The sequence below is a fragment of the Benincasa hispida genome, chromosome 12 (assembly GCF_027475165.1).
Source record: "Benincasa hispida cultivar pf3 chromosome 12, pf3_genome.v1.1, whole genome shotgun sequence".
Classification (NCBI taxonomy): domain Eukaryota; kingdom Viridiplantae; phylum Streptophyta; class Magnoliopsida; order Cucurbitales; family Cucurbitaceae; genus Benincasa; species Benincasa hispida.
The window spans coordinates 46,666,985-46,689,834 of NC_143489.1; the positions used below are offsets into that span (position 1 = coordinate 46,666,985).

At 40.1% G+C, this 22,850-nt stretch overlaps 1 pseudogene; it reads right to left on the reverse strand.

Moving 5' to 3' along the window:
* Positions 1-215: 215 nt before the first annotated feature.
* On the reverse strand, positions 216-4,951 carry LOC150032025 (uncharacterized; annotated as a pseudogene).
* Between the last annotated feature and the right edge of the window lie 17,899 nt (positions 4,952-22,850).

Here is a 22,850-nt window from a genome sequence, read left to right on the forward strand (position 1 = left end):
GTGACAAAGCTCTAGAATGTGCTTGACTTTGTGCTCAGGAACGCATCAACGTAATATATGATCAGGTCCCTGTCGATATAGGAATGGATCATCCCAGAAATAAAATTTGACATCATGTCTTATCTTCTTCTTCTGCTGGTGAGTATAGTCATTTTGTATTTAATCGCAAACAATGAAATTCACGATATCCGCATACCAGGGAACATTAATGCCCACTACCAATATCTTTTTGTCCCTTGAACCTCGCAATTATCCAATCTAGACAAATGATCTGCGACTTGGTTCTCGGTGCCCTTTCGGTCTTTAATCTCTAGGTCAAACTCTTGCAGGAGCAACACCCACCATATAAGTCTTGGCTTTGCATCCTTCTTCATCATCAAATACTTGATCGCAAAGTGATCCGTATACACCACCACATTTGTTTCAATTAAGTATTTTCGGAATTTCTCCAGTGCAAATACTACTGCGAGCATTTCCTTCTCCGTGGTTGTATAGTTCTCCTGCACATCATTCAATATTTTACTTGTATAATAAATAGGATGCAATACCTTATCATTGCACTAACTTAAAACTGCGCCCACAACATATCCACTAGTATCACACATCAACGTAAATGGTTGCGTCCAATCTGACGCAATCAAAATGGGTGCGGAGATGAGCGCATCTTTCAATGTGTTGAATGCTTTGGTGCATGCATCATTGAAGTTATATTCTCGGTCAGCTTCAAGGAGTGCACTTAGTGGCCTTGTTATCTGGGAGAAGTTGCAAATAAATCTTCTATAAAACCCAGTGTGTCCTAGAAAGCTCCTAAGTGTTTTTACATTCACTGGTAGAGGTAACTTGGAAATTGCGTCGATCTTTGCTTGATCAACTTCCAATCCTGCCTTAGAGATTTTGTGACCTAGAACTATACCTTCTTCTACCATGAAGTGGCATTTTTCCCAGTTCAAAACAAGATTCGTTGCCACGCATCTCTTCAAGACCTTTTCAAGGTTAGACAAGCAGGAGTCATAATTACTGCTGAAAACTGAGAAATCATCCATGAATACCTCGACTGACTCCTCCAAGTAATCTGAAAATATTGCCATCATGCATCGTTGAAAAGTGTCTGGTGCATTGCAGAGTCCAAATGGCATGCGTCGGAATGCGAACGTACAAAATAGGTACGTAAAGGTTGTCTTGTCTTGGTCCTTCGGTGCAATTACTATTTGGTTATACCTGAATAGCCATCAAGAAAGCAGAAAAATTCATTCCCTACAAGTTTTCCTAACATCTGATCAATAAATGGGAGTGGGAAGTGGTCCTTTTTAGTGGGCAAATTCAGGTTGCGATAATTCATACAAATTCTCCACCCCGTAGTCGTCCTTGTGGGAATCAATTCATTCTTGTCATTAGTGAATGTCTGCCAAGGTCCATCCTAAGGCCTTTGCGTTACTCTTTAGGATTTGTATGAGCACATCTTCTTTTTCCTTACTTAGCGATGCGAAAATGATAACTGGTAATGTGTCGTTACTTCCTAAGTAAGCATACTTAAGGTGCACGGGTAATGGCTTTAACTCTAACATGGGTGGTTCTTCCAAAGATGGTTTAATGCGTTGTGATGTCTTTACAGATAACTTGAGTGGCTCAAAATTAGATTCTACCTGAATTACGGCATAACCCTCCTCATATATTACGCCGATTTCAAAGTTTTCTTCTTCCAAATTCTTCAGGGCTTCATGCCAATGTTTTTCCCGCAGTTCCTCGATATATTGCAGTTTTATATATCACCTGGGTACTTCAACGCATTGAGCACGTTGAATTTTGCTTCCCGATCGTCAACCCTGATGGTCAGTTCTCCCTTCTGCACATCGATCAGCACTCGCCCGGTGGCGAGAAATGGACGACCTAGGATGATAGGGATTTCTCTATCGACTTCATAATTCAATATGACAAAGTCTGCCGAGAAGATAAACTTGTCCACTTGCATGAGAACATCTTCTATCTTGCCCTCAGGAAGCTTTATCGATCTATCGGCCAACTGTAATGTGATCGTGGTTGGTCTTGCTTTGCTGATATCCAGCTTCTTAAGAATCGACAAGGGCATCAGATTTATGCTTGCCCCTAAATCACACAGCGCATTCCTGACCATCTTCCCTCCTATCGTGTAGGGCAATGTAAAGGTCCTAGGGTTCTTCATTTTAGCGGGGAGGTTGTTTTGAAATAGAACATTGCACTCATATGTTAATGCAACTGTTTCATTTTCTTCAATCTTTCTCTTATTGGCGAGAATATCCTTGAGAAACTTTACATAACTCGGCTTCTATCAGGGGAATATTAATGTGTAACTGCCAGAGAATGTCTAGAAACCTCTGAAATTGCTTGTTATCATCTTTCTTTTTCAGCCTGGACGGGAAAGGTGGAGGATCCCGCCGTATTTCTGTTGGTTTGAAAACGCTGATGTGTATGATTGATGATGTTCTATGCTCGAAATGATGCGATACTACTACTAGATATGCGTTAATTATGGATGTTCACGTAGTATGCCATGCATTGTCACAAGTTTCCTTACAATGGAACCAAGTGTAACTCCACTGCAAGTTTCTCGGTGTGATCCAAGGCCGAACACAAGGACTGTTTTAGGTTATTGTGGTATGTCCTTGATATATGCGACAAGGTTTTTCAATCTTTAAAAGGGTGTTTTGTGTACAAGTATATAAAATTGTGGTAAAGTAAATGAAAGCAATTAAGATGCGATAATGAAAATAAAATACAGTAAACCTAAGCTAGATGATACAAGACACAGGCTTCATGATACACGATGCTGGGATCAAGGCTGGCTGTGAAGGTTATACAAAGAACATGGGATGCGGCGGCAAGTCTTATGAATAGAATAGAAGGAGAAAGATAAATAATATAAACAAGTCCTCAATTGCACTGAAGCTATAAATACGGTTCCGCTCTTCCCTTGGCATAGACCTTTTAGTGATCGGCCACACTCCCACATGTCTGTGGTGAGACAGAGACTAACGTAATGAATGCAAGGTTGCTTCCATGTCTGGAAGTACTACTCACTTTAGTTAATGCATTCTTCTAATCTTCTCTCGATAGATTAGAATGGCATCTTCACTTATGCTCTCGCAGGTGAGGATGTCGTCTAGCATGCCTTAGCTAAACACATTTTATACCTTTAACACAGATTAAGTACTTGTTTGATTCATATTAACTATCAGAGGATTGAAAAGACATCATGGAGAAAGTGGTCAATGGAGGAACAGAAATAGACAGAGAATAGTATATGAAAGCTATCGAAACATTTAATATGTCTCTTAAGCGTTTGATACATGGTGTGTGAATGAGAAGATAAAGAGAAAGTGAAATACAACGATGAAATAAATAGAACAGATACAAACAAGCGCCAACGTCTTGGAACCGATTCGATGGAGATCTGCTTGCCGGATTGGATGGATCTGATGATAGGAAAAGCTTCCCTCTTAGGCTTACCCAACCGGTAGCAGGGGTCTTTACACAGAGCTTCGAATCGGGTATTTGGCAGAATAGATCTGAGACTCACCTCTCGGCCTTGTCTCGTCTTCTTCTTGGATTTCTTCAATAAAGCACTCAGCTCAACCTTTTCTCTCAACACTTTAGCAGCAATTCGCCCCGTATCAAGTAGCATAAGTTTTCTCTGAAATCTATGGGATATTTACAGGTGCAGGTCTTTGACTCCGGCCTTGTGGTCCCCACTGATTGTTATGGTAATTCCGAAGATGGAGGGATATTATTCCTTCTATTATGCAATCAAATCGTTAATTCTGCACAACCGTTAGTTGTACACGTGGCTCAATCCTCCACTTTTGCGTTGCTCAGCTGCATCTTTCGATCGTGAGTTTGCATGCGGTGTTGTTTTTATTACCGCATGCGGTTGAAAGTTAACTTTGGATCGACTGTCGTATTACGCCGTCATTGTGATAGTCGTCTCTTCATTGGAGATTGACGGGCGCAATGTGACAGAAATGCGTTGATCGATTTCTCGTGAGCCTTGTGCGCAAGCGGTGACTTGGTTTCTTGCAAAACAGAGTAAAATTCGGCTTGTCTTTCATCTTTATGGTGTTAATGGGTGTAATTGCGATCATTTATAATTATTGTAATTCTAAGCTAATTTTCATACAATCGACACATATACACTAACTTTTGGCCATAATATCTAGATAAGGTGACATAAATAACTTGTATTTCTACAAGTTATCAATTTCTTGTTCACTTGGCTATTTGGTGAGGTCCTGTGCTCGTTATGTGTCATTAGCTAGAGGTTGCGTTGATTGAGAATTCATGTCTTGAGGAGCTTCATCTTTTGAAGATGAGCTTACTTCTGAACTGGTACTTTTTCCAATATTAGTCAACTGGTCATCATCAACAGTCAAATCTACTAGTGTTGTTGCCGCATCTGGTGCTTTTGGCATAATAAGGGCTGTTGTTTTACCACTCCTTAATGTCACTGCATGACATTGTTCTTTACCCCTGGGCCCCGCTACTCTTGAGTTTCTGTGCCGCGCACCAGGCGTTTTCTTCTTTAATTCCCTCGCAAACTGATCTAACTATTCTTCTAATTCTTTTAGGCAGTCAGCTTGTGATTGGTCATTGCCTTGCTCTTTTCAATATAATGTTTTAACGATGTCTCTAGAGACGAGGTGCTACACGAGGTGTCATATAAGAAAGGTTGGTCACAGGGTGGCATACCTTGAGAATTACTTGGGCTGCAGTCTGGATTAGTGAAGACCAGAGGGTTGCCTCGATCCCCTTGATAACTGAATTGAAAACTATGGCTCTCTTGATCGAGATTCTCATCAAAACAAAAAATTGGATGGTCCCACCAACCAGGGTTGTGGATGTTGCTAAATGGTTCATTGTAGACAGCATATACGGGTTGTTGATTCCATGGGTAGGCTTCTACTGGAAGAGTGCAATCCATTGCGCCTATGTGAGTCACCGCATTAACTTGTGCTGATCCTTGAGAAATAGTTTTCTACTGATTAACCACAGTCTAGAGGAGTGAGGTCATTATGGTCATTTGATCGAACAGTGCGCTCATTGTGTCTGTTAACAAATTAGCACTCTCTACTCTCTCTTGTTCCCGACCTTTTACCTCAAGCCCGGTATCAACCCACTCATCAGAATGTCGTGAGATGCGATCTAATATGTTTTTTTGCTTCCGTATATGATTTATTCATTAATCCCCCTTTTACGGAGGCATCGACAACTGCTTGGGTTGATTGGTCTAAGCCATTGTAAAAGGTTTCCATCAAAATACTATTGTGAATCCCGATGTGCAGACAGCACTTCACTAACTGCCGGAATCACACCCAGGCAATGCTTAAGGTTTCGTAACCCTTTTGTTCGAAATTCAAAATGTCCCTCCTTCTCTTTGCGTTGACAGACAGAGGAAAGAATTTGTTCATGAACCTATCAACCAATTGCTCCCATTCATTAATTTCATCCGTTTCTAATCCTTGAGCCCACCTCATGGCTTCATCCCGCAATGTGTATGGGAATAGATATAGCTTAAGCCCTTCTTGAGCCACACCAAACATGGAGAATGCGCTGCACATGTCTACAAAATTTGTCAGATGCGCATGTGTGTCTTCTCCTTGTAATCCTCCAAATTGTCCCACATTCTGAATCATTTGCAGCATAATAGGTTTCATCTCAAAGCTTACATTCCCTTCAACCAGAGGTCTTGAAATTCCTGGTGAGAAATTATAAAAGTCTGGAGCCGCATAATCCCTCATAGGGATATTATGGTCACCAGTAAGAAAAATTGGATCTTGCGCTGGTAAATTTCCCATTTGGTTTCCTGCCGGTGCCATATCTTCATTAACCATACTTCTTCACCAATTACTTTGGCCCTGATGAACTCTTGCGCGAATAGTACACTTGATCTCTGGGTTCGCTTAGAGTCACTAGATCACTCTAGCACTCATAAGCCGTCAGACTACTCTCTGCGTTGAACAGCCAGTACAAAGAGATCTGTCCTGCAAAATACCATAAACATGCTCAAACAATAAATCGTTAACCAGTCCTCGGCAACGGCGCCATAAACTTGTCGATGAACGCTAGGATTGATGCTAAAATGATATGCTATGCTATGCTATGCTATGCTCGAAATGATGCGATACTACTTCTAGATATGTGTTAATTATGAATGTTCTTGTAGTATGCCATGCGTTGTCACAAGTTTCCTGAATTGGAACCAAGTGTAATTCCACCGCAAGTTTCTCGGTGTAATCTGAGGTCGAACACAAGGACTGTTTGAGGTTATTGTGGTATGTTTGTGATATATGCGACTAGGTTTTTCAATCTTTAAAGAGTGTTTTGTACAAGTATATAAAATTGTGGTAAAGTAAAGGAAAGAAGCAAAAAAAATGCGATAATAAATTAAGTACAGTAAACCTAAGCTAGATGATACAAGATACAGGCTTCATGATACAAAATGCTGAGATCCAGGCTGGCTGTGAAGGTTATGCGAAGAACAAAGAATGCGGCGACAAGTCTTATGTACAACACAGAAAGAGAAAGATAACTAATATAAACAATGCAAGTTTCTTAATTGCATTGAAGCTATAAGTACGATTCCGCTTATCTCTTGGCATACACCTTTCAGTGATCGGCCGCGCTCCCACATGTTTGTGGTGAAACAGAGACGAACGTAATGAATGCAAGATTGCTTCCATGTCTGGAAGTACTACTCGTTTTAGTTAACACATTCTTCTAACCTTCTCTCGATAGATCAGAATGGCATCTTCACTTCTGCTCTCACAGGTGAAAATGTTATCTAGCATGCCTTAGCTAAACACATTTATCTCTTTAACACAAGTTAAGTACTCGTTTAATTCATATTAACTACAAGGGGATTAGGAAGACATCATGCAAAAAGCGATTAATGGAGGAACGGAAGTAGATAGAAAATGGGATATGAAAGCAATCAAAACATTTAATATATCTATTAACTGTTTGATACATGGTGTGAATGAAGAGATAAAGAAGGTGAAATATAATGATGAAAAAAGATAGAACGGATACAAACAAGTGCCAAAGTCTTGGCACCGATTCGAGTGGAGTTCTGCTTGTCGGATTGGATGGATCAGATGCATGGATGAGCTTTGCTCTAAGGCTTGCTCAATCGGTAGAAGGGTTCTCAACACAGAGCTTTTCGGCAGGTATTTGGCAGAATAGAACTGAGACTCACCTCTCGGCCTTGTCTCATCTTCTTCCCGGATTTCTTCAGTTAAGCACTCAGCTCAGCCTTTCCTCTCAATACTTTAGCAGCAATTAGCCCCGTATCCAGTAGCATATTTTTTCTCTGAAATCTATGGGGTATTTATAGGTGAGGCTCTTTGACTCCGGCCTTGTGGTCTCTACTTGTTGTTATGGAAATTTCGAAGATGGAGGGATATTATTCCTTCTGTTATGCAATCAGATTGTCAATTCTGCACAACCGTTAGTTGTACATTGTCTCAATCCTTCGCGTCTACGTTGCTCAGCTGTATCGTTCGATCGTGAGTTCGCATGCGGTGTTGTTTTTATTACCGCATGCGATTGAAAGTCAACTCTGGATCGACTATCGCATTGCATCGTCATTGCGTTAATCATCTCTTCATTGTTGATTGATGGGCGCATTGTGACAGAGATGCGTTGATCATTTCTTCTTGAGCATTGAGCATAAGCGGTGACTCGGTTTCCTGCAAAACAGAGTAAAATCTCCTTTTCTTCCATCTTAGAGATGTTAGTGGGTGTAATTGCGATAATTTATAATTATTGTATTTCGAAGCTAATTTTCATACAATTGGTACATATTTATTCTCTTTTGGCTGTAATATCTAGATAAGGCAGTATAAATAACTTGTATTTCTACAAGTTATCAACGATGGAGGTTGATCTGTTCTTCTCCTTCTTTTCTCCCTCCACAGTCTTTCCACTGCGCAATGTCACAACCTGACATTGCTCTTTACCTGAACCCCTAGGGTTGCGTGGAAGCTCGGTTGAACTTGGCAGCGCCCCTTGTGGTCTACTTTTGAGCTCATTTGCAATTTGGCCCATTTGCAATTCAAGGATGCGGATGGACGTAGCCTGACTTTGAAGCACCGTCTCATTTTTCTCTATATATTGCTTCAATAGGCCTTCTAGGGTCTAGAGGTGGGTTTAGTAATCCTGCTGGCCTTTGCCTCTCAAGTTTCACCTATTGACAGACTAAACATCGATCTACAAATTCCGCTATGTCTCTCTTCATTCCACACCACCAGTAAGATCTCTTTGAGGTTCTATACATCTTGGTGCTTCCTGGATGCGTAGCATAAGCAGAATCATGCGCTTATTCCCGAATGGCCTACTTAAGCTGTAGCCTATTAGGTGATGACGAAAAATTAGATGTCAATTACTCAACAACTAAAATCTGGTGAAACGCAATATGCGATGCATGTCTTTAATGTATGCATCGATTATCATGTGTCATGGTCATACGTTGGAATGACTATGCGTTAACAAATGTGTGTGATGACCATGCATTCCCATCACATGTTTTCTTGCGCTCACGCCAAGTATAACGCGAACGCAAGTTTCTTAGGTGACTGAAGTCAAACTCAGGGACTTGTAACTAGATGAATGTTGTAATGTGCATGCGGCGGTTGAATAAAAGAATGATGGAGGGGTTTTTAAGCTAACACTACTCCTACTCCTAAATAACAGACAACGCAATGAGAATATGAATGCGAGGTAGAGACACGACAACTATTGACAGGGAGTAAATGAATGGAAAAATAGATAAAATGCGGAGATATCTTGATTGTAATACTGAGCTTGATCATAAGCGTAACCTAGCTAATGCAAGCTAATGCAAGCTGATGCACTCATGCCATACACGCCCGCCGCAAATGCACGTGATTTGTATTAGCAAACAAAACTTATCTCTAAGTCTCCATTCTTGCTTATGCAATCTTAATCTAGCTCTCCCAAGCATCGATTTTAACCTAGTTCTTCCGAGTCTTAGGTTCTTTATTTAGACTCTCTCTCAAGTAGCTCTAAAGATGTGATGGGTGCATACATAAGACAAGGTAACTGCAAAAGCCTGTTTGACATAAGATTATTCCTATCTCTAGTGAATACATGCTTACATTGCTTAATGCGACCAACCACTTACCCTCCCGGGCAGTTAGTTGTTGCTAACTTTACTCATAGACAAGCATTGCGTCCGCCTATAGATAGGCCTTACTATAGCTTCACACTATGCAAATAAGGTTTACTCACACACTCACGCAACGCACACCTCTCGGTGGTTTGCTACATGCTTCATATCTCTAATCCACATGACTAAGAATGCAATACTCTAACGATCTCACTAAGTGATGCAATGAAAGTTAAGGATACTAAGTGAAGAAAGATGGAGATGGAATCGAAGGAAACATAGAAATGCATTGATCACATAATGTATTAATTCCTTAATCACAAAATGTAATACGATACATTATAAGAAAAGAAGAGAAAGTGAAATGACCAGCTGGAAGCAATGACTTGCTTCCAGCGGATGTGCGTCAAGGCTACCAGTGGTGCCATGGATGGGTAGTGGAGCTAACTCACCCGAGATCTAGCTCCGATCGAAGGCTCTAGTCGTCATTCGGAATGGATGAGGAAGATGAAGAACTCTCAAGCTTTCTTCTCACGCATTAGTCTGGATCGCAGGGATAACCCTGGATGAGTTGAAATTCTACTCATCAGCTTCTTTATATAGAGCTTGGATCACTGACAGCATTAACGGATTGCTCTGATTCTGACATTCGCGGCGCATTAGTCCTTTTCTAAATCTAATGCTAACAGTGTGGTAGGTGAAATATCAACGTCAGCTTTTGATTTTCCCTAGATGTACGGTGATGCGTTCATTCCACCAACCTTGCGTTGATCCCTCTGTTATGTGTTATCGTGTAGCCGCAATCATTTAGTGACCGCATTCGCTTAATACCACAACTTCTACACGATGGCCGCAATCGCTTGACGATCGCAACTCCCATGTGATGGACGCATGCAGCTGATTACCGCAATACCCATGCGTTGATCGAATGCATTCGCCTTTACGATGGAGAGTTTCTCCGCATACGGTCGTCTAAGCGGTAGTCTGGCTTTCGCGTTTGCGTCCACTTCTTGCGTTAGCTACAAAATAGACAATTCAATGCATAATAACACATAATAATGGGTTAGTCAAGATTCTCAATGTTTATCGCCGCAAGCTCATTTTCTCATGAATTCCTAACATAATTGCCGCATATTCTACTTATCAGCTCTCATAATTCTAAATAAAAGGACTAAGATGACATGCATTTCTGCATGTCATCATTAGGCACACACATTCTTCCATCCTTTTCTAGTACATTATCTATTCTCAATTAGAAGTCAGCTCTGATTCCCTTACTTGCATCATCAGCAATCTTTTAAAGATTAAGGTCCTTCCACTGATCTTGCTTAAGGTCTTCTATTCAGGTGGATCTTACCTAGAATGTAGCTATCAATCCCTCTGATTGTCCCACTGATAAGGCGGTTCTAGAATTCCTGAACTCCTGAAATAACATCTCTCTCACTAATCCAATAATTGCATTGGATCACGGGGATTTCCTACTTAGTGCAATATCTACAACATTTGCCTTACCAGGGTGGTACCTGATCGAGCAGTCAAAGTCTTTGATCAGCTCAATCCATCTTCTTTGTCTCATATTCAACTCTTTTTTATCAAAAATATACTTCGGGCCTTTATGATCTGTGAATATTCTACAACGTTCTACAAATAAATAATGTCTCCACAGCTTAAGAGCTAAAACAACTACTGCCAGCTCTAGATCATGCATAGGATAATTGCTCTCATGCTTCTTAAGCTGACGAGATGCATATGCAATCACTTACCCATCATGCGTCAACACACATCCCAGTCGTTGTCGAGATGCATCATAATAAATCTCAAATTTCTTACCCGGACTAGGCAAGGTAAGTAATGGCGCTGATACTAATCTCTGTTTTAGCTCCTGAAAACTATGCTCACACTCCGATGACCACTCAAACCTCCGCCTTTCCTGGTCAGGTTCGTCAATGGAAGGGCTATCTTAAAAAAACCCTCCACAAACCTTCTGTAATAACCTACCAAACCTAGGAAACTGTGTACCTCTAAAATAGTCATGGGTCGTTCCCAATTAACTATCACTTTCGTTTTCTGGGAATTTACACTAATACCATCGACTGAAACAACATGCCTGAGAAATACAAATCGATCTAACAAGAAAAAACAGTTGCTGAACTTAGCATACAACTTCCTATCTCGCAGCGTTTTCAATACTATCCTTGGGTGGGTCATATGATCCTCCCTACTGCCAGAATATACTAATATATCATCAATGAATACTATCATGAACTGGTCCAACTAGGGATGAAATACCCTGTTCATCAGGTCCATGAATACTCAAGGGCATTGGTTAGTCCAAATGGCATGACTAAGAACTCGTAATGTCCATATCTTTTTCTAAATGTGGTTTTAAGAATGTTAGCCTCCTTCACCTTCAACTTATTATAACCTGATCTCAGGTCTATCTTTGAAAACATCGTGGCTCCTCTTAGCCGATTGAATAAATCATCGATGTGTGGTAACAAATATTTATTCTTAATCGTTACATTATTCAGCTGCCTATAGTCGATACACAATCTAAGTGTACCATATTTCTTTCTTAAGAACAACACTGGAGTTCTCCAAGGCAATACACTAGGTTGAATGTATCCCTTGTCAATTAATTCCTACAATTGAACCTTTAATTCCTTTAACTCAGCTGGCGCCATTCTGTAGGGTCCTGTGATATAGGAGTTGTTTCTAGAATTAAGTCAATAGTGAACTCCACTTCTCTATGTGTGGCAATCTTGTTAATTCCTCAGGAAATACATCCTGGGACTCATTTACCACTGGGACGTCTTCTAGGTTCAGCTCTTTCCCTTGAGCAATCACAACATGATCCAAGTAGGCTTTACATCCCTTACTCAGCAGCTTTCTAGCCTTCACTGCAGCTATTAGACTTCCCATAGTTAATCTTTTACTTCCTAGCAATCTAGGCCTTTTGATTTTCTGAACACTACCTCTTTCTTGTAGCAGTCCACTGAGGCGCAATATTTACTTAGGAAATCTATCCCTAGAATAGCATCCAACACTAGTAAATCCAAGGGAAGTAAATTAACACAAAAAGCATGACCATTGATCAGCATTTCACATTATTTATAACGTTCCCCTACTATTACCACATCTCCCATAGAAGTAGAGATATACAACTCTTTAGGCATAAGCTCAGACAACTTATCTATACTAGATGCAAACATGTTGGATATAAATGAATGTGATGCACCAGGGTCAAATAAAACATAAGTAGACTATCCACATAATATCACATTATCAGTCACAACATCTAGAGACTCTACTGCCTCCTTGTGTGTCACGATATACACTCTCCCCTACTGCTAGGGTCGACCTACGACACCCTTCTTCTTGGCACCACTTGACTCTTCACCTTGATTTCCAGCGCCCTTTGGTTGGTTAACTATCTGTGAAGTCATTTGTTCTGCTGTTGGGGCTTCCTTGTTCACCTGGGGACAATCTCTTTTGAAATGCCCTGCTTGACCGCATTGGAATCAAACCCTCTTCCACTATAGCACACTCCAAGATGCCTCTTGCCAAAACTAAAGCACTCTGATTTCCTGTCTATACTGGCCACCGACTCACCAGCTTGTGGCATCTCTGGTTGGTTAACTGCACTATTCGTGGGTCTTGATTTCCTCTTTCTGGATCCCTGCTAACTCATTCCCCTGAATTGGCTTCCAGTACGCTGTCTCGCAACTGGAGGTCAGAATCCCCTATCTCTCGGCCTTACTACAGTGTCACTGCCTCTTTGCAACTGCTCATCATCTGCTAAACTCTGCACGACCCATGTTGCCGTTTCTACTGACTGGTTAAAGTCTAACCAATTAGCTGTAGATGTCACTGGAGTTCTAATCTCTTTCCTCAATCCTTGCTCAAACTTCCTGCATATATCTCTTTCCTTAGCAATAATCGGCAGAGCATACTGTGATAATTCTGTAAATTTCTGCTCGTATTCTGCCAGTGACATTGTTCCCTGTGTCAGTCTAAGGAACTCATCCCTTTTCGCATCTTGGAACGAGCTAGCGTAATATTTGTCATCAAAGACCTTCCTGAACTCAAGCCATAACATCGCATCTGTACTAGCTCGTCTACTGGATATCAGCTTCCACCATTTCTTTGCTCATTTCTGTAGTAGAAAGGTGGCTAATCCTACCTTTCTGTCCTCAGGGTAGCCCATAACATTAAAACATTTTTCAATTACATCCAGCCATACCTCGGCTTCAACTGGATCTACTGTACCCTCAAATGTCACAGCCCCTAGGGCTTTAAACCTTTCAATGCCATACTTATTCTCTAGGTCGGCCCGTACTGAGCCTAAACTGGCTTCCAACCTCACGCTATTCTGTCAAAAACTATATCTTCTATTTGGGAATGTGCCCTCGCTTGAGAAGTACTAGACTCTCCCTCAAACATCATTTACTGACTCACTGGATCGTTTACCTTCCTCTTTCTTCCTGGTGGGTTCTTCCTAACCTCAGGGCCTCTAGCAGTAGGATCAATATTCCTGTCTCTTGTCTGCAACTTTCCCTTGAAATTCCACCTATTAAAATGTACACATGTAAGGGACTCACTTTAGTGACGTAGACGTATGCACTTTCCCTCTGATTCCCAAAACCTTAGGATCTGATACCAACTTGTCACACCCCTTCCCAGATTACCCTCTTAACCTGAAAGAAGATGTGACGGTAGCAGTTACTAGGCCTATTGCCAGCACTTACCACCTTAACCTTCTAACCTAAGTACCGACCTAATAAACATTATCAACGTACACGGATAGCTCGCCCCCAGAAGGATCTACATAATATTATATAATCACATGCAAAAAGTCATGACATAACATCTATAGGTAAAATATTTACAGTTGGACCCAAACTTCACTAACAAAGCCTTGATCTCCTTCAAAACATGTGTACATAGATATAGACCATCAACCTAAGTTCTTTTTAACTAGTCGAGCCTTTCAGTGGCAAGCAGCAGCAGGATCAACCTTGAGGAATCTGATCGCTACCTGGGAAAGGAAAACATAGAAAACCTATGAGCTAGTAGCCTAGTGAGCGACTACAAAAATCATATTATGCCATGCTTTACATTATTATAAACATGTAAACATAATGAGAAACATTTCAAGCAACTTCCTTTAAAAAAGAAACATAAACATCCTTAATCATCATTAAACCTTGGTTGAGAACGAGCATACATCGCTGTAGCTCCCAACTATCTCTAGCCAAGAGACCCATACTTTGGCCTCTCTTTGCTGATATATGGCCTAGGAGACCCATACTTCGGCCTCTCATTCAAAACTACCTATGTGCATGGGGAGTTTTTTAAGTACCATCAACACCTTAGGTACTCTTACCCAGATACCTTCTCCGTGTCCTTCAGTACCAGGTTTTTTTCTAGCATCAATTCAAGCTTTAATAGTAAACCATTTACATTAAGAATCATTAAATTTGTATTGAATTTACATTATACCTTGGCATGCAATAGAACATATACAAGCTGGAGAAGAAATGCTATGCAATACATAAAAAAATTCTTGCTTGGTAACGTATAAACTCAACATCTATATTCCTGAAAATTGCATGGTCTTTTATACACAAACATAGAAATTTTAGCAACAAGATCATCATTACTAGCGAGATTGTCATCATGAGCGAGATCATCCCCATGAGTGAGATCAAGAATTTCACCAGCAAAACTTCATGACAGCGAGACTTACCAATTCTAGCAAGATTTATATCAACTCCAGCAAGATCCAGTCCAAAAATTCAACGGGATTTTCTTCTTGAGCGGGATTTGACACATAAACTAGCAAGATAATCACAGGTCCTTTCAGCATGCTTTGTCCTCACTCACATACATCCTAGGAAAATTCCCAGGAGGTCACCCAGCATAGGATTGCTCCAAGCTAAGCACACTTAACTTTGGAGTTCCTATGATTGAGACACTGAAAAGAAGGTGCACCTTATTGGTATAGGTAGTAACTTTTAATTGTTTTAAGACTTTCTTAACCATACTTTCATGTTCTCAGGATACCTCTCATTCGGATGTGATATTTGTTCATTCATATACCCCTCCTAAACTCGGATCGTTACACCTTATCTCGCTCTCGCTCTCTATGGGGAGTTTCTTGCTTGATATTCCCAAGCAGCTATCAGGTTATGCACCGAAATCCTATTTCAAATTAAAAAATTTATAACTCAAAATCCAGAACTCTTATCAAGAAATTTCTTTCTACAAACTTGTTTAGATTGAGTTAACTTTCTTACCTTAAAATTTCAACCCTAAATTCCTTGCATTTTTTCCTGGAGCTTCCAATCTTTTCCCCTGGCCTTGATTAATATGAGAACCTGACCCTTCTGCAAATTCTTTACTTTTCATCCTTCTTCTTGTGAGATATTTCTTCAGCAGACAAACCTCAAAAATTAGATTCTCCCAACCTTCAAATGGCACCAATCTCACTTAATTTGCTCGAGTAATTTGCCAAAACCGAGCTTCTGAAGTTCATCCTCCTTTTATACTTCTGGCCACCTCCCATGATTGAATATTCAACCGCCACCTCACCTTGCATTAACTAAGTGCTTCCGGCCAAATTCAATTAATAAGTCTCTTTAATCTTTTTTTTTCTTCTTCATTCGTAATTCCCTATAATTACACCATACATTTCATCTTATCAATTAATTAACATAACATCCTCATGGCTAAACATACTTACATAGAAGATGTAGAATTTGGGGTTTACATTAGGCTACACGACACAACCAACTCTTGGTCTTCTTCTTTGCTGAGAACCGCATCTCCATACTTCAAAACTTCGTCACGAACGACTTCACAAACTCAAACACTTCGAATTACAAACACGATTTCTTGTTAATTATGCCCAAAAATACAAGGGCCCTTACAAATTAACACTTTGTAATGAAAAGAAAGATTTAAACAGAGGCAATTAACCCGTAAACATCCATTAACGCCATCCACAAACACATTTAACACTTAAACGCAAATGCAGAAAACCCACCAGATTGTAAAAGAAGTTAAAAACAAAAGTGAAATTTGGAATATCAGAACAACCTGGCTCTGATACCAATTGAAGGAAATCATACATGAGGATTTCCATGAGCAGCGGAATGATCGTACCAAATTCCATTCGAAATTGAACAAACACAATTACAGTAAAAAAATGGAAACTTAAGGATCATGCACAATACGAAATTTCAACATGCTTTAAGAACATTAAGGGATAGAATATATACCTTTGAAGACTCTTGCTTCAAACTTCCTTGATCACGAATGCTCGAACACTACGATCGCATCACAGCATTATCAATCAGCAAGCACGAACTCAACGATCTCCAAGATCAGGAACCCAACGAACGGCCTCCAAAACCTCGACTCAGTTGAATTGATTAAGACAACACCACAATGGCTACCTTGGTATTCTCGGTGTGAGAATCAAGAAGTGTGGGCTCTGTGTGAACTTGGTTAAAAGAAGAGACCGAAGGAATAACAATCGTGTAAACGATTGAGTAAGTGGGAGATGACAATGAAGGAACTCTTATACAAGAGTACCTCTGAGCAGAAGCGGATCTTTCCAATTCATTGTGACTAAATTTCCACATATACATTCATATAAACGGATATGCATTATAAACACTAAATTACTGGCATGCTTAAAGGATGAAATATAAGAGACCGAGAGAACATAGCAGTTGAAGACTTTCTTCACTTGAAATCTCACTCTCTCCACGAACGAACTCCTCTCGCTAGAACGTCAGACAATTATTCAGCAACTCTCCTGCCGTCTACCATGAATGGCTTCACACAAACACCAGGAAACAGGGATGACACCACCACTAAGAGCCCTCAGTATTCTCGGAGTGAGAATCCAAAGGGTGGGCTTTGTTCGGATTTGGTAGAGATGAGGAGGAAAGACTATCGTGTAGAAAAGATCAAGCAAGTGGGAGAAGTGAAAGACTATCGTATAGTCGGGATGCTTGATCGTTTAGTCGAGTTACATGATCATTTAAGAAAAGCTAGATGATCATCAATATGATCATTTAGTTCAGCTCAGACGCTAAGCGATCGTCTAGGAAATGGTAAATTGAAGTACTATGCAATCAATTGCTAATCACACGTTGAGCTAATATGTGTATTTCTTGCAAAATGATGAATCATTTTCATATTATTCTTTAGTTACAAAAACTTAAATGACCTTCCCACTAACACATGAACTCGGAGAAAACACCGGGCAATTATCTCATAACCATCCAATTAATAAAATAATAAATATAATCATATTATATACATAACCTATAGTTTGATATCATATATCAACCATAGTGTTTTCTCCTTTACTTGATATAAATCACATTTATATCCAATTTCCTCTAAATTAATGTAACTCGTACATTTAGTGAATCATATCATATATAATTAACCAGATCAATTATATCATATATAATTGAACTCTCTCTTGTCAATTTGAACATTTCAAACTGACTCAAAAATTTATTCTTAACTTGTATCCAAGCTACCAAAGGGACCTTATGTACCTATGGCTCAAAGCTCTAACGGTACGTGAATAGCTGTCTAAACTCCTTAGCCATGAGATCCACCGTTCGTTAACTGCTAGACATTCCATTAAAGACCGACAGCTCAACTCTCCTGACCACAGATATATTTCTCTGTCTATTAGATATAACCAATCATGAGTACGATAACCCTTCAAAGATGCTCCTAAGTACAACTGGGCCAATTTATCGTTTTGGCCCTGTAGTTACATCTTACTACTTAAGTACCATTGATCCCTTTAATGAACAATACAACATAGTCCTACTATGTGTGAACACCTCTCGGGCCATGAGAAAGTGTGTGGTGCCACATCTTTCAAGCCCCGGGATCAGCCCTTAAGGGAGCTATCTATCTACATACCTCTACTTCGGGGAAGGAGTGAATTCCATCTTGTGTAGCTGAGTTTCTAATGACATAAATTTATGATTGCTTTATCTTTATGCATAAAGACAACGATGAATATGAATGATACAAGCTCATGTTGCCATAAACTTGTAACCAAAAATTTATGAATGTTCTTTATTAGTATGCATGCACTGTGATGATATATAATATGCTTAGGTGCTTTGCGATAAAGACAATTTTATGCAATACTACGTCTAAGTATATGCATTATTAATGAATTGCTCATAGTATCCGATGAAGTAATGTGTGTCACAAGTTTCCTTGCACTGAAATCAAGTATAATTCCAATGCAAGTTTCTCAGAATGATCCGAGGTCGAACACGGGGATTGTTTTTATTAATGCGATACTAATGTGATACATGCGACAAGTTTTTAATAATGAATAAAGAATGTTGGGTTTGTACAGAAATATAGATTGCGGTGAAATAAAAATGCATTGATAAAGTAAAGTCCTAAACTATTATGATACATGATACAAAATACATGATACATGATACTGAGGTCGAGAACTGACTGTGAAGTTGTACAAATGAATTGATGTATGCGATGGCAAGTCTTATGAATGAAGCAGAAAGAGAGAGTAAAGAGTAAAAACATTACAAGTTTGTCAATCATGTTAAGGATGCAACTAAGATTCCGCTTTCCATTGGCATACACCTCTCAGTGATTGGCCGCGTTCCCTTATCTCTATGGTGAAACAGGGATGAACGTGATGAACACAAGGTTGTTTCCATCTCTGGAAATAATTCTCACTTCCGTTAACGCATTCTTCCAACCTTCTCTCGATAGGCGGAATAACATTTTCACTTCTGCTCTCACAAGTGAAGATGCCATCGAGCATGCTTTAGCTAAATTTAATTATTTCCTTAACACAAATTAACTCACTCGCTTAATTCTCGCTATTTGCCCGGAGATTAAGAACACATCATGGAGAAAATGGATTATGAATGTATGGAAAGAGACAGAGAGATGATAATTGTGACGAAGATAAATTTTAATTCTAAAATTAAGCATTTGATTCATGTTGTGAATGAGATATTATAGAAGATGAATACAAAGATGAAATAAAGGATAGAAACAAATACAGAAAGAGTGTCAACGTCTTGACACAAATCCAGATCGAAGATTGTGCTTGCGGCGTGTGGAGTGGTGGAGAGGAAAGCTTCCCTCTCAGTCTTGCCTTCTCAGTAGAATTGACCTTCACATAGAGCTTCGACTACGGGAATTGGAAGAATTCTCTGCTCGGAGACTCACCTCTCGATCTTGTCTCATAGTTCTCCCGAATTTACTCTAGACAGTCGCTTCAGACCAGCCTCTCTCTCAGAATCAGTATATGCACGTCTCTATGTATACATGTATATCAAGTATGAATTTGAAGAAGCTATTTATAGGCGAGATTTGGCTCTTTGAATTTGTGGTCCCCACTATATAGTTATGGTAGTTCCTGAAATGGCAGAATGAAAAAATTCCTTCTGTTATGCAATCAACCCGTCAGAAATGCACAACTGAAAGCTGTACACTTGTCAGAATCTTTTGCAAATGCATTGTTCTCCACATCTCCGATCTATTTCCATATGCAGTGTTGTTTTCGACTACCACATGCAGTTGAAATTGCATTGATCGCTAAAGCTCTTGATCGATTGTCGCATGCGTTGATCATCTTTTCGTCTTGATTGATGGGTGCAATTCGACGTAGATGCGTTGTTTAACTTGTCTTTGAGCCATGAACGCATGCGGTGACCTATTTCCTACAAAACAGAGACTGAAACATTCTATCTTTTGTTAGTGGTGTTAGTGGGTGTATTTATGACAATTCATAAATTTCGTATTTCTTGGCCAATTTGTATACTATCGATGCAACTTTCCTTTCTTTTTGCCACAATATCTAAATAAAACAGTATAAATAACTTGTATTTCTACAAGTTATCAGTTCCCAGCTCCCAAATCAGACGAATCCCTAAATAAAACATCCAAATTAGCAAAATCAAGAAGTGATCCACTTGTATGTCACCATATACATGCTCAAGAAGTGTTTGTACAAACTGTTTACAAACTATAGGACACGTGACTTTAGGGCATCATCCCCAACAATCTCCCACTTGTCCCAAAGCAAAGTGGGTTGTACAAAAACTAGTACAAAACAATAAACTAGGGCACTAAGGCCCAGTACAATAAAACTCCCACTTGCCCTAGTTCAGCCGCCGGCGGTCCTGTAGACCCATGATCTGAAGGTGTCCCTCACATACTGTAGCCGTGAGAGCCTTCATAAACGGGTGAGCAACGTTGCACTCCAAAGCGATCTTCATGATGATCACGTCCTCTCGATCACTATCTCGCAGATTAGGTGATACTTTCGCTCTATGTGTTTGTCGCGCCTGTGACTCCTAGGCTTCTTGGAGTTCACCATAGCAACACAATTGTCACAATAGAGGGTGATGGGCCTAGACATATTTGGAACAACTTCCATATCTATCAAGAACTTCCTGAGCCAGATGGCCTCCTTAGCAACTTCGCAGGCCGCTACGTATTCTGCCTCCATAGTAGAGTCGACGATGTACCCCTGCTTATTTCTTCGCCACACTACAGCTCCTCGTTAAGAGTAAAAATTGACCCTGACGTGGACTTACGAGAGTTCTTATTAGTCTGAAAGTCAGAACCTGTGTAACTAGTAAGGATCAAATCCCTCGTTCTCTAAAGATACTTGAGGATGTTATTCACTGCATTCTAGTGACCCTGGCCTGGGTTAGACTGATACCTACTGACTATTCCCACAGTATAGCAGATGTTTATCCTATGGCAGATGCATATGGGACCCGTCTCATCTCCTCAACTTCTTGAGGCGTCTTAGGACACATGTCATTAGACAAAGTGACTCCATGATTCAACGGCAGTAGGCCACTTTTGGAGTCTTGTATTACTTGAGCAACATCTTGTCAATGTACGATGCCTGAGACAGTGCTAGCAGTTTTTTCTTACGATCTGGAAAGATCTGTATACCCAGAAAAAACTGAGTCTCTCCCAAATCTTTCATTTGGAATTGGGTCGCTAGCCAGTTCTTCGCTGCAGTCAGTAGATCTACATCATTCCCAATGAGTAGTATATCGTCTACATAAAACACTAATAAAACTGTTGAACCATTGACGATCTTCTTGTAGACACAAGGTTTATCAACATTTTGGTCAAAGCCATACGATTTGATCATAGTATCAAACCGAATGTTCCAAGATCAAGACGCTTGTTTCAGCCCACAAATGGATCGATTTAGTTTGCAAAATTTTTGCTCTTGACCTTGGGCAATGAATCCCTCGGGTGGTACCATGTAAATGGTCTCCTTAAGATTGCCATTCAGAAAGGCCGTCTTGACGTCCATTTTTCAGATCTTATAATTATAATAAGTTACAATGGACAGGAGGATGCAAATCGACTTTAACATGGCAACAGGCGAGAAAGTCTCCTCATAGTCGACTCCCTCTACCTGGGTATAACCCTTTGCCACAAGTCGAGCCGTGAAGGTTTCCACATCCCATCGGCTCCTCGTTTGTGCTTGTAGATTCATTTACAACCTTGCGGTCTTACCCCATCATGCTGATCTACAAGATCCCATACTGAGTTGAAGTACATCGAATTCATCTTGACATCCATGGTTTTGACCCATTCATCCCAGTCTACATCCTCCATTGCCTTCTCATAAGATAAAGGATCCTCAACGTCACTATCTGCTACCATAGCAAGGATTTCCATGAAACCCAGATAGATAAAGGCGAGTTCACAACCCTCCCACTGCATCGAGGTTCCCTTAAAACTTGAGGTGGAACCAACCTGCTAGATGAACTATCATCAACAACTCTTGTTGATGAAGTAGGCCCTTCAACAACTCTTGTCGAAGTTTCAATAGTTTTGTTGGAAAGCTCACATAACATGACTTCACTACGTGGACTGTGCTCCCTGATATGATCTTCCTCCAGGTGATGCGTAGAGTTATGATGTGATAGTGTGAGTATGCGATGATGTGAGTATGCGATGATGTGAGTATGCGATGGTCATACAAGTTTTCCTAACAAAGCCCAAGTATAAGCCTTCTTAGGTTCTTAGTAAGTCTAGGGTCGAACACAGGGACTACTAAATAGATATGCGACAGACTCTTTGATTCTCTTATGGTGGTGAAAACGAAGTGGATGGTGTTTTGATTTAGATTTTCATATGTGACAGAGTTGAACGCGAGTGATGAAAGCATAGAGTTACAATAAGTATGCGATGAACGGGTTGAGAAGTGGTTTAACTAACATTTCCTAAGATTGTGCACAAGTTATGCGATCATGCTATACACAAATATCACTACTACATTTCTCAATGCAGAATGCCATAATTCCTATTTCTAGGACGCATGCGATGTATATGCGAAACAACCGATAGAACTTATGTCGAAGTTTCTACTCTTGCTTATGTGATCTAATCTGACTCTCTCGAGCCTAGATTCTATCTTTAGACTACTCTCTCAAGTATGCCCAAATGATGAATGATGCACACATAAGACAAGATGACCGCATACCACCATTCCTATTTCTAGGACGCATGCGATGTGTAAATAGCAGATAGAACTTGGTTCTAAGTTTCTACTCTTGTTTATGCAATCTATTCTGACTCTCTCAAGCCTAGATTCTAATCCAACTCTCTCAAGCCTAGATTC